Below are 10,457 nucleotides of genomic sequence, written 5' to 3'. Positions count from 1 at the left end.
CGTTTAGTTTTTATAAGAAGCAGATTATACATTTCGCATATTAAAAATAACCAAAATGAAAACTTGTTTTACTGAAAGCAAACGAGTTATGCACTGTGGTCGTTGTATTTTGAAGCAAACAAGTGATCATTATCATTATAGAAATACCAATAGACCAATTTATTAAACGTGACAGACTCTCTCTCTCTCTCTCTCTCTCTCTCTTTCTCTCGCTCTCTCTCGATCCTTCTCGATGTTTTCATTCTCAGTTTCTCTCGTTGCATCCATTAGGGAGAATGAGTACTCTCCGTGCACGATAACAGTGAACACTCACTCACTTCACCTCACTTTCAAATTGTTGCACGATGGGAAATGCTTAAAATAGTTATGGGTAGCCAAGATTGACTAGTTTAACAAAGTTACCAAAGAGACTCTCAAGTGAACCACACCTCGCGCACCAGAGTGTTAAGTGGCCCATGGCCACACAAGTTGCCTGTATTGCTTTCTCCACTGATACAGACAACGTTGTCCTTTGATAATACAACGTGATGCCCACAGACTGGATACACCAAGCCAAGGTAAGAATAGCTCTATTGCTATATCCCAACATTTATATTAATGTGGTGCTTTGTCTGGCCGTGGCTGTGTGTTGCTTCCCAGTCGAAAGCCAATGTGTAGCTTAAGTCCCTGCATCATAGGTTATTAAGAGGTTATTAATGTTTTGTCATTGAGATTGATAGGCTACTATGCCTACACTTACATGTCATTATGAAAGGGAAAATGTCAAATGAGGCGAGTTTGGTCAGTGAACAAATTACACGTAGCCTAATGATTTGCAACATACGCCTATTGTATTTGTCATTTGCATATAACATTTACAAAATATTGTGCCTACGTTGTGTTTCAGACTGAACTACTTTGCTAAACTAAGTGTTGTCAAATGCTTATTGTAAAACGATGTCTGTAGCTTAAAGTGAAATAATTCCATGCAAGCTGGTTTATGTCAGCACGTTTCACTGTAATAGGCCCACAATCAGTTTAATACAAGTCGTTTTTTCTGCATTGCCCGTTAACTTTGTGAGCGAGCCCCGCAGCCTGAAAATAGCTGCCCAGCGGTATTGCAAGCTATTGTAATAGGACGTAGTTTCATGTTTGTCCACATAGTGGTAGCCGGCTACTATTCATCGAAACGACGAGCGCTTTTCTGGCCACAGGGCCACCACCTCAACTGTAAATGCCGAGCCTTTCGGAGTTTGTTCACTGTGCGCTCGGTTGACTTCGGCGCCATGTCCAAATCAGAATGAATTTGATTCAGTTGTAATCAACTGGAAAATGGGAATATTGTCGACGCTGCCGAGTCGGGGATGTCTCTCTCACAAGTTTACTCTCTCTCTCGGGTCATGGAAACTGACCTTAAAAGAATGCGTGGTGAGTCATAAATTAAAATAGACGTAACCCTTCGTTCTAAAACGGTTCCATTGGGAGACAATACAGAAGAAACAAGACGTTGGTCCCAGCGAGAACACGGTGCGAAGCAAGGGGAACTTCTTGAAGTAAGTTGTTCTCAATTGGAATTCTGATTGCCTAGGCTATAGCCGACATTGAACATTTTTTTTTATTCGTGAACGTTTTCAAGTTGAAAACAGCATGTAGCGTAGCCTATAGACTAGACTACTTGTCTCTATATCTTTTCTTTTGACTTGGGCTATTGTTATAGATGATTGCTAAGGCAATAACTATTACGGTGGACAATTACGAAATGCCATTTAATTGATTGTCGTATGAGCGTAGCGATTTAGGAGGAGCGTTTATTTAGTCATGCTTCACACACTTCGACTGACATTTAGAACTGTACCTTCTGCCTTGCACTTAACACTTAACAGTATGGACTTTTTGTAGGCTATCTTGTGAAAGAGTGGACGTTTCTTTGAGGTTTCGTGCGGTGAACTTAATGATACGTTTACATGTCAGGGTATAGGAGGACAAGGCGCACTGAAGCATCATAGCCTTTCTGGAAAAGCGAGATAGGTCATCACTTTAGGGAGTTTCCCAAATTGACGTGCACACAAGTTCTCAGATAATGCGTCTCGGAGTGCTGCACGCCCGGTGATAACATTTTGAAAGAGAGCCCTCGCACGCACTGGCGATCGAAATGAATTCACGTGCCAGTGATGCGGTTTTAAAACAACTAAAAATGTAATTAACTGGATTGTGGTAACATCCGGATCAATGCCACACAGATGTATTTATTTCTGATGCCTCTAACTTGTTGACACTGAGAGTGACATCCAGGTAAGAAAGACAGGCAACGTTCCACCCCATTTATCTTCGAATTAACCTAGCATATAATTGAAATGCAGCAGCCTCATTGCTATTCGGACACATTTCAAATCCATGATCTAGAATTTAAATAGTGCCTATATTCTTCAGCTTAAGTTTAATTGTCTGTGCTCTCTAGCTAGCCAATAGAGAAGCACATTCCCGTTGTAAGCGAGAGTGTCTGTTTGAAAAACAATCCGACGACGGGACCCTTCGCTGGGGTGAAGTTGATCTTGTACGCCAATTTGTTTTGAGCAGGTGCTGTGGGTTAAAGTTCCCTCATAAGGTAAAGTGGCATTAGAGTGCAGCCCACGTCCAAATGGCAGATTTATAAATAGGCTGCCAATTCAGCACATTGTCCCGGGACGTGCTACCATGCAGTCGCGGCGCACCTGTAGCTCGCCTAGATTTAGTTTTGGACCGTTCATTTTGTCGTTTCAGCGCACAAATACCGCCTCCCGCATCGTTCACACTAAACCTTTACAGTATATAGCCTATTAATTATGTCAGTCCCATCAAACACGTTCTTATAGGTTAGCCTTCTAAGGTACCCCAAGTGTAGGCTAACATGTCCAACTATTTAGGCCTATTAAAACACAGAGCTAATATGATAAATACCTTCAAGAAGTAATACAAAAAAACCCACATAAACCTTATATTGAGAAACCTTGCATTGAGAAAACTGTGACTCATTGTCATTTGATAATTAGGCTATGGTTAGCACCAGGCCTGGAATTTCTTGATTTTAGGGGCAAGGCCATTTTCCGTCAAGAGGTTCCCAATCTGCCAGGTCACCAAGGTCATCTGCCAGGGTACCAAGACCATTAACAAACATAGGCAATTGATTTGATTTGATTGATTTGAAAACCGAAAAACGTACATAAATAGTTAGCCTACATGTCAAAGTGTAGGTGATAGACATTGCCTACAACCTGTCATGTCCAGACTTATGCTGACATGAGGGAAGTGCCTGAAAATAAATGTTATAATAACCCATTCTTGAAAATATTGCATGTGCAAGAGCTAAACCTTACCTCATGGTATATTTAAGCAATAACGAGACTTTTAATTGTATATACAGTACCAGTCAAAAGTTTGGACATACCTACTTTTTCAATGGTATTTTCTTTATTTTGTACTATTTTCTACGTTGTAGAATAATAGTGAATACATCAGAACTATGAAATAACACATATGGAATCATGTAGTAACCCAAAAGTGTTTAACAAATCAAAATATATTTTATATTTGAGATTCTTCAAAGTAGCCACCCTTTGCCTTGATGACAACTTTGCACATTCTTGGCATTCTCTCAACCAGCTTCACCTGGAATGCTTTTCCAACAGTCTTGAAGGAGTTCCCACATATGCTGAGCACTTGTTGATGTCTTTTCCTTCACTCTGCAGTCCAACTCATCCCAAACCATCTCAATTGGGTAGAGGTTTGGTGATTGTGGAGGTCAGGTCATCTGATGCAGCACTCCATCACTCTCCTTCTTGTTATAATAGCTCTTACACAGCCTGGAGGTGTGATTTGGGTCATTGTCCTGTTGAAGAACAAATGATAGTCCCACTAAACGCAATCCATATGGGATGGCGTATCGCTGCAGAATGCTGTGGTAGCCATGCTAGTTAAGTGTGCCTTGAATGTTAGATCTATCACAACAGTGTCACCAGCAAAGCACCCCCACACCATCACCCCTCCTCCATGCTTCATGGTGAAAACCACACATTCAGAGATCATCTGTTCACCTACTCTGCGTCTCACAAAGACACGGCAGTTGGAACCAAAAATCTCAAATCTGGACTCATCAGACCAAAGGATAGATTTCCACTGGTCTGATGTCCATTGCTCGTGTTTCTTTGCCCAAGCAAGTCATTTCTTCTTATTGGTGTCCTTTAGTAGTGGTTATTATGCAGCAGTTCGACCATGAAGGCCTGATTCATGTAGTCTCCTCTGAACAGTTGATGTTGAGATGTGTCTGTTACTTGAACTCTGTGAAGCATTTATTTGGGCAGCAATTTCTGAGGCTGGTAACTCTAATAAACTTATCTTCTGTAGCAGAGGTAACTCTGCGTCTTCATTTCCTGTGGCGGTCCTCATGTGAGCCAGTTTCATCATAGCACTTGATAGTTTTTTCGACTGCACTTGAAGAAAGTTCTTGAAATTTTCCAGATTGACTGACCTCCGTGTCTGAAAGTAATGATTGACTGTGGTTTCTCTTTGCTTATTTGAGCGGTTCTTGCCGTAATATGGACGGGGTCTTTTACCAAATACGGCTATATTCTGTATACCACCTCTACCTTGTCACAACACAACTGATTGTCTCAAACGCATTAAGAAGGAAATAAATCCCACAAATTAACTTTAAACAAGGCACACCTATTAATTGAAATGCATTCCAGGTGACTACCTCATGAAGCTGGTTGAGAGAATGCCAAGAGTCTGCAAATCTGTCATCAAGGCAACGGGTTGCTACTTTGAAGAATCTCAAATATATTTTGATTTGTTAACATTTTATGGGACGGTAGCGTCCCACCTGGCCAACATCCGGTGAAATTGCAGAGCGCGAATTTCAAATAACAGAAATATAAATATTTAACATTCATGAAAATACAAGTATTATACTTCAAAATAAGCTTAACTTCTTCTTAATACTGCCACTGTGTCAGATTTTAAAAAGGCTTTACGGCGAAAGCACACCATGCGATTATCTGAGGACAGCGCCCCGCATACAAAAACATGAAAAACATTTTTCAACCAGGCAGGTGCGACATGGAAGTCAGAAATAGCGATATAATAAATGCCTTACCTTTGAAAATCTTCTGCTGTTGGCACGCCGAAAGGTCCCAGTTACATCACAAATGGTCCTTTTGTTTTATAAAGTCCTTCTTTATATCTATAAAAACTCAGTTTAGCTGGCGCGCTTCATTCAATAATCCACCGGTTTTCCTCCATCAAAATGCATACAAAATGAATCCCAAACGTTACCAATAAACTTATCCAAACAAGTCAAACAACGTTTATAATCAAACCTCAGGTACTCTAATATGTAAATAAACGATACAATTTAAGACGGAGAATAGTATGTTTATAACCGGAGATAAATAACAAAGAACCTGCTTTCACCCACGCGCATGGAAACGCTACAGCCAAAATGAAACTTAGAACACTACAATTTCTAGCTCATTTTTCCATAAACCAGCCTGAAACTATTTCTGAAGACATCTAGTGGAAGCCCTAGGAACTGCAATCTGGGAGGACTTCACCACATAATAAACATGAAAGCCATTGGAAACAGTGGAAGGCCGAATATAAAAAAAAAAGGTTTTTCCTCTATTTATCGCCTGCCATATCAGTTCTGTTATACTCACAGACATCATTTTAGAAACTTTAGTGTTTTCTATCCAAATCTACCAATTATATGCATATCCTAGCTTCTGGGTCTGAGTAACAGGCAGTTTACTATGGATTTCACATGACAGGGCAGGGGCACAGCCATGGATGGGTATAGCCACACACTTCGGAGCCAGTCCCAGGTTACACCTAGCCTGCGGTTGTGAGGCTGGGTGGACGTACTGCCAAATTCTCTAAAACAATGTTGGAGGTGGCTTATGGTAGAGAATGATCATTCAATTCTCTGGCAACAGCTCTGGTGGACATTCCTGCAGTCAGCATGCCAATTGCATGCTCCCTCAAAACTTGAGACATCTGTGGCATTGTGTTGTGTGACAAAACTGCACATTTCAGAGTGGCCTTTTATTGTCCCCAGCGCAAATTGCATCTGTATAATAATCAGCTTCTTGATATGCCACGCCTGTCAGGTGGATGGATTATCTTGACAAATAATAAAATGCTCACCAACAGGTATGTTAACAATTTTGTGCACAAAATTTGAGAGAAATAAGCTTTTTGTGCTTAGGGAAAATGTGTGTGTGTACATGTCATGTGTGTATATGTAAATATATATAGATAACTTAAGATGCAATTTGGTTTGTGATTGTGTAGATAATATCATATAAAACAATGGTTATCATATATATTTTTAGATTCTCTGCACTTGGCCTTCAATACACTTTGCTTTTCAGCATTATTTCACCAGAATATATCAGAACTTCAAAATAATTGAAACCGTTTTTGAAGTTCAATCTATAGTGCTAAGTGACTTGTACATTTTTAAGGCTCAAGTTGTCTTTTAAGAAAATATATGATAAATGCTGATGTCAAATGAGTTGCTATTGGCAGCAGAGTGAAAGAGTAGATCCTGTTAGCCTTCTCTTTCATCTAGGGTGACATTCTCTTGGCAATAGGAAAAGGGGCAAACGGTTGCAGGCGACTTACAGGTGAGGGTGTTTGACAACTGAGAGAGTGGGGGAGAGAGTGAGAATGTGAGTTATGGACTACTTAGAGATTGGTACAATTGGCTGCACTCATTAGCAGCTTGCCTGCAGCCTTGCTGATGGTTATAACCATGGTAATAACATAGAAATGGCCACAGGTGTATTTCATTAAGACACAATAGTTTTCATAGTGCCTAAAACACACGTGTTAATGAATACATATTTATTAATGTTGCTGGTTTTTTCATCCTTATTCTGACCCTGTTCTTTTGTTGTCATTTTTTTTGGCTTATCCTTATTTTATTAAGCGCATGCTGCTTCTAAACACTATACATTTATTATATTTGTATTACTTAAATTACGTCCACATTTGCACTTTTTCCCCTCTGCGTGTTGTTTTGAGATTAAAGGTGTCATTCAGAAAGCTTTATTCTTGTTAGTGACAGAGCCAGAAAGTCATAATTATTGGTTGTTGATCTCTTTCAAAAGGACACCAGCACCCAAATTGGACATGTGTTGTACAAACAGACATTAAACATTTAGCCGTAAGTATTTCTCTCCATCTCGTAAGTACATATTAGCCAGCCTATACTTATCTGCGGCTGTACGACACACCCAAATTGCAGTCTTGCTGCTGAAAAAGAAAGGATGAAGCTCTAGTGAATGAGCACTTGAAGTACAGTGGCACATGCCTGTACCTTCTTTACCCACAATGCCAGTTGAGGGTGGTTTGAATTGCTTTCTATTTTCCCTCCACCATATAACCTTGTAACCCGATTTCCCATTTTGCCAGTTTTATTTTTCCTGCTCACTTTCAATGGCTGTAATGACCCATACTTTTTGTGGGTGCTGCTCTTCAGAAGTAGGAACTTAATTTGATCATTTCGTTGCAGGATAACTTTCTTCAATGGAGGAAATGTAAAAAAATTGTAGTGTATTTGAGGTTTATTAAAAGAGATAGCTTTGTTTTAGAGGTTGACCGATTATGATATTTCAACGCCGATACGATACCAATTATTGGAGGACCAAAATAAGCCGATACCAATTAATCGGACGATTTTTATATATATTTTTAACTATGACTAATTACAGCAATACTGAATGAACAATGAACCCTTTAATTTGAACTTAATATAATACATAAATAAAACCTATTTAGTCTCAAATGAATAATGAAACATGTTTAATTTGGTTTAAATAATGCAAAAACACATTGTTGGAGAAGAAAGTAAAAGTGCAATATGTGCCATGTAAAAAAGCTAACGTTTAAGTTCCTTGCTCAGTACATGAGAACATATGAAAGCTGGTGGTTCCTTTTAACATAAGTCTTCAATATTCCCAGTTAAGAAGTTTTAGGTTGTAGTTATTATAGGAATTATGACGCCTCAACTATTTCTCTCTATACCATTTGCATTTCGTATACCTTTGACCCTTGGATGTTCTTATTGGCACTTTAGTATTGCCAGCCTAATCTCGGGAGTTGATAGGCTTGAAGTCATAAACAGCGCTGTGCTTCAAGCATTGCTAAGAGCTGCTCGCAAACGCAGTAAAGTGCTGTTTGAATTCATGCTTACGAGCCTGCTGCTGCCTACCACCGCTCAGTCAAACTGCTCTATCAAATATCAAATCATAGACTTAATTATAATAAGCACACAGAAATATGAGCCTTTAGTCATTAATATGGTCAAATTCGAAAACTATAATTTAGAAAACATAACGCTTATTCTTTCAGTGAAATACGGAACCATTAATCATAGCTAAAGTTGCGGCTGGCTGCAACCGAGCCTGGACTCTAACCAGGATCTCTAGTGGCACAGCTGGCACTGCGATGCAGTGCCTTAGACCACTGCACCACTCGGGAGGCCCGGATAACCTGCTTTTTAAGTACACCAACCTTGCTGAGTACACCGACCAGTACACCGACCAGGAAAAAGTGTGTACTTACATCTAAGTACACCGACCAGGCAAACCAAATCTGTTTTAATATAGCAAAGCTGTCGGTGAGTCGGGCGGCGTTGATCTGTCCCAATCCAACAGACAGATGTTAAACTCAACTCCCAGGCCCATAGGAATCTGGACACTCGCAAGACGTAGGAGATTGGGGAGGCAGTCTGGCCACCCTTCATCTATCTGAGAAGATCCGATCCAACTATCAAACAGCTTTGCCCTGCTTGAGAAGGACCTACCAGCCCCCAGGAGTCAGTACGGATTCTGGGTGTATACCAACAGCCGGCTGCCGCCCAGTGACCCCCTCCCCCACGAGCACGACAGTTCAGCATGTTGGTGACTCAAAACAGAAGAGTCTCGGGCCATCCTCCACCTTCCTGAGGTTTCCGACGCCATCCTCTGTGGCTGGCGCGAAGAGTCAGGCTAGCCTGGCTTGAAGCCTCCATCCCCCCCTGCCCGAGGCAGTCCCAAACCGCTCCCCCTCTTCGTTCCCCATCGGATTCCATCATGACCACCATCATTGTGGGCAGATCAATGGTGAGAGATTTTAGCCTGCCTTCGGTCTGTAGACCGACCAAGGTCCACTGTCACCCAGGAGCCGGTGTCCATGACAGGAACTCCCTCTTCTGGCCAACTACTCCAATATTGACACCATCGTCACTCATGTAGGTTTTAACAACCTTCGTTTTAGGCAGTCTGAGGACAGGAGGGGGCAGTTCTCTCTGTCCGAATATGCAACAGAGGACTTGGAAAGCATATTAACTCCTGTAGAAATGGCACTATAGTTATTGTGAGTAACCTAATTTATGTTCCTTTAACTCCACCTTCTGGTGAGTTTATACAAACTGTCATCTCCTACTATTCTGATAGATTAGAGACTGTCAGAAAACGTGGTAGTAACGTTAATAATTTGTTTGTTATTCCATTGGTTACCTCGAGGCAGATGCCTCAGGGGCAGAGTGGCCCACCCATGGTGCTTTTACATGTTAGAGCAATCACTAGTAAAACCTTTCTCGTGAATGACCACATTACTGAGCGCAATGTTGATTGTATATTTCTCAGTGAAACATGGCTGTCTTCAGGCTGTAGTGCCACTCTTATTAAAGCCCCCCCCCGGACTACAGCTTTTCATACTCTATCAGAAAAGGGAAAAGGGTGGGGTGACAGCCTCTATTTTTACTAATGATCTCAGCTGTAAGGACATTTTGTTTGGCGATGTCACGTCCTGACCTGATATCTCTGTATTCTTTAAATTCTGGTTAGGTCAGGGCGTGACTAGGGTGGGTACGATAGTTTTTGTATTGTCTAGGTTTTTTTTATGTCTAGGTTTTTGTAGGTCTAGGGCATTTGTATGTCTATGGTGGCCTGATAAGGTTCCCAATCAGAGGCAGCTGTTTATTGTTGTCTCTGATTGGGGATCATATTTAGGTACATTACATTTACATTTAAGTCATTTAGCAGACGCTCTTATCCAGAGCGACTTACAAATTGGTGCATTCACCTTATGACATCCAGTAGAGCAGTCACTTTACAATAGTGCATCTAAATCTTAAAGGGGGGGGTGAGAAGGATTACTTATCCTATCCTAGGTATTCCTTAAAGAGGTGGGGTTTCAGGTGTCTCCGGAAGGTGGTGATTGACTCCGCTGTCCTGGCGTCGTGAGGGAGTTTGTTCCACCATTGGGGGGCCAGAGCAGCGAACAGTTTTGACTGGGCTGAGCGGGAGCTGTACTTCCTCAGTGGTAGGGAGGCGAGCAGGCCAGAGGTGGATGAACGCAGTGCCCTTGTTTGGGTGTAGGGCCTGATCAGAGCCTGGAGGTACTGAGGTGCCGTTCCCCTCACAGCTCCGTAGGCAAGCACCATGGTCTTGTAG

At 41.3% G+C, this 10,457-nt stretch overlaps 1 protein-coding gene across 5 annotated transcripts in view; it reads left to right on the top strand.

Moving 5' to 3' along the window:
- Window positions 1–256: 256 nt before the first annotated feature.
- The window catches only part of LOC124039505 (transcription factor SOX-6-like), a 171,881-nt gene continuing 161,680 nt past the window's right edge, over window positions 257–10,457 (top strand). For 3 of the 5 annotated variants that reach the window (XM_046355581.1, XM_046355570.1, XM_046355541.1), the window contains exon 1: window positions 1,236–1,532. The gene's annotated coding sequence lies outside the window, so the exon portion shown is untranslated. Of the gene's footprint in view, window positions 558–1,235; window positions 1,533–2,164; window positions 2,272–10,457 lie in introns of those variants that run through there. The other 2 variants (XM_046355550.1, XM_046355560.1) reach the window with 2 other exon arrangements.

Source organism: Oncorhynchus gorbuscha, linkage group LG01 (genome assembly GCF_021184085.1).
Source record: "Oncorhynchus gorbuscha isolate QuinsamMale2020 ecotype Even-year linkage group LG01, OgorEven_v1.0, whole genome shotgun sequence".
NCBI lineage: Eukaryota > Metazoa > Chordata > Actinopteri > Salmoniformes > Salmonidae > Oncorhynchus > Oncorhynchus gorbuscha.
Note: the sequence above shows the minus strand (reverse complement) of the source record. Positions and strands in the feature narration are given on the sequence as shown.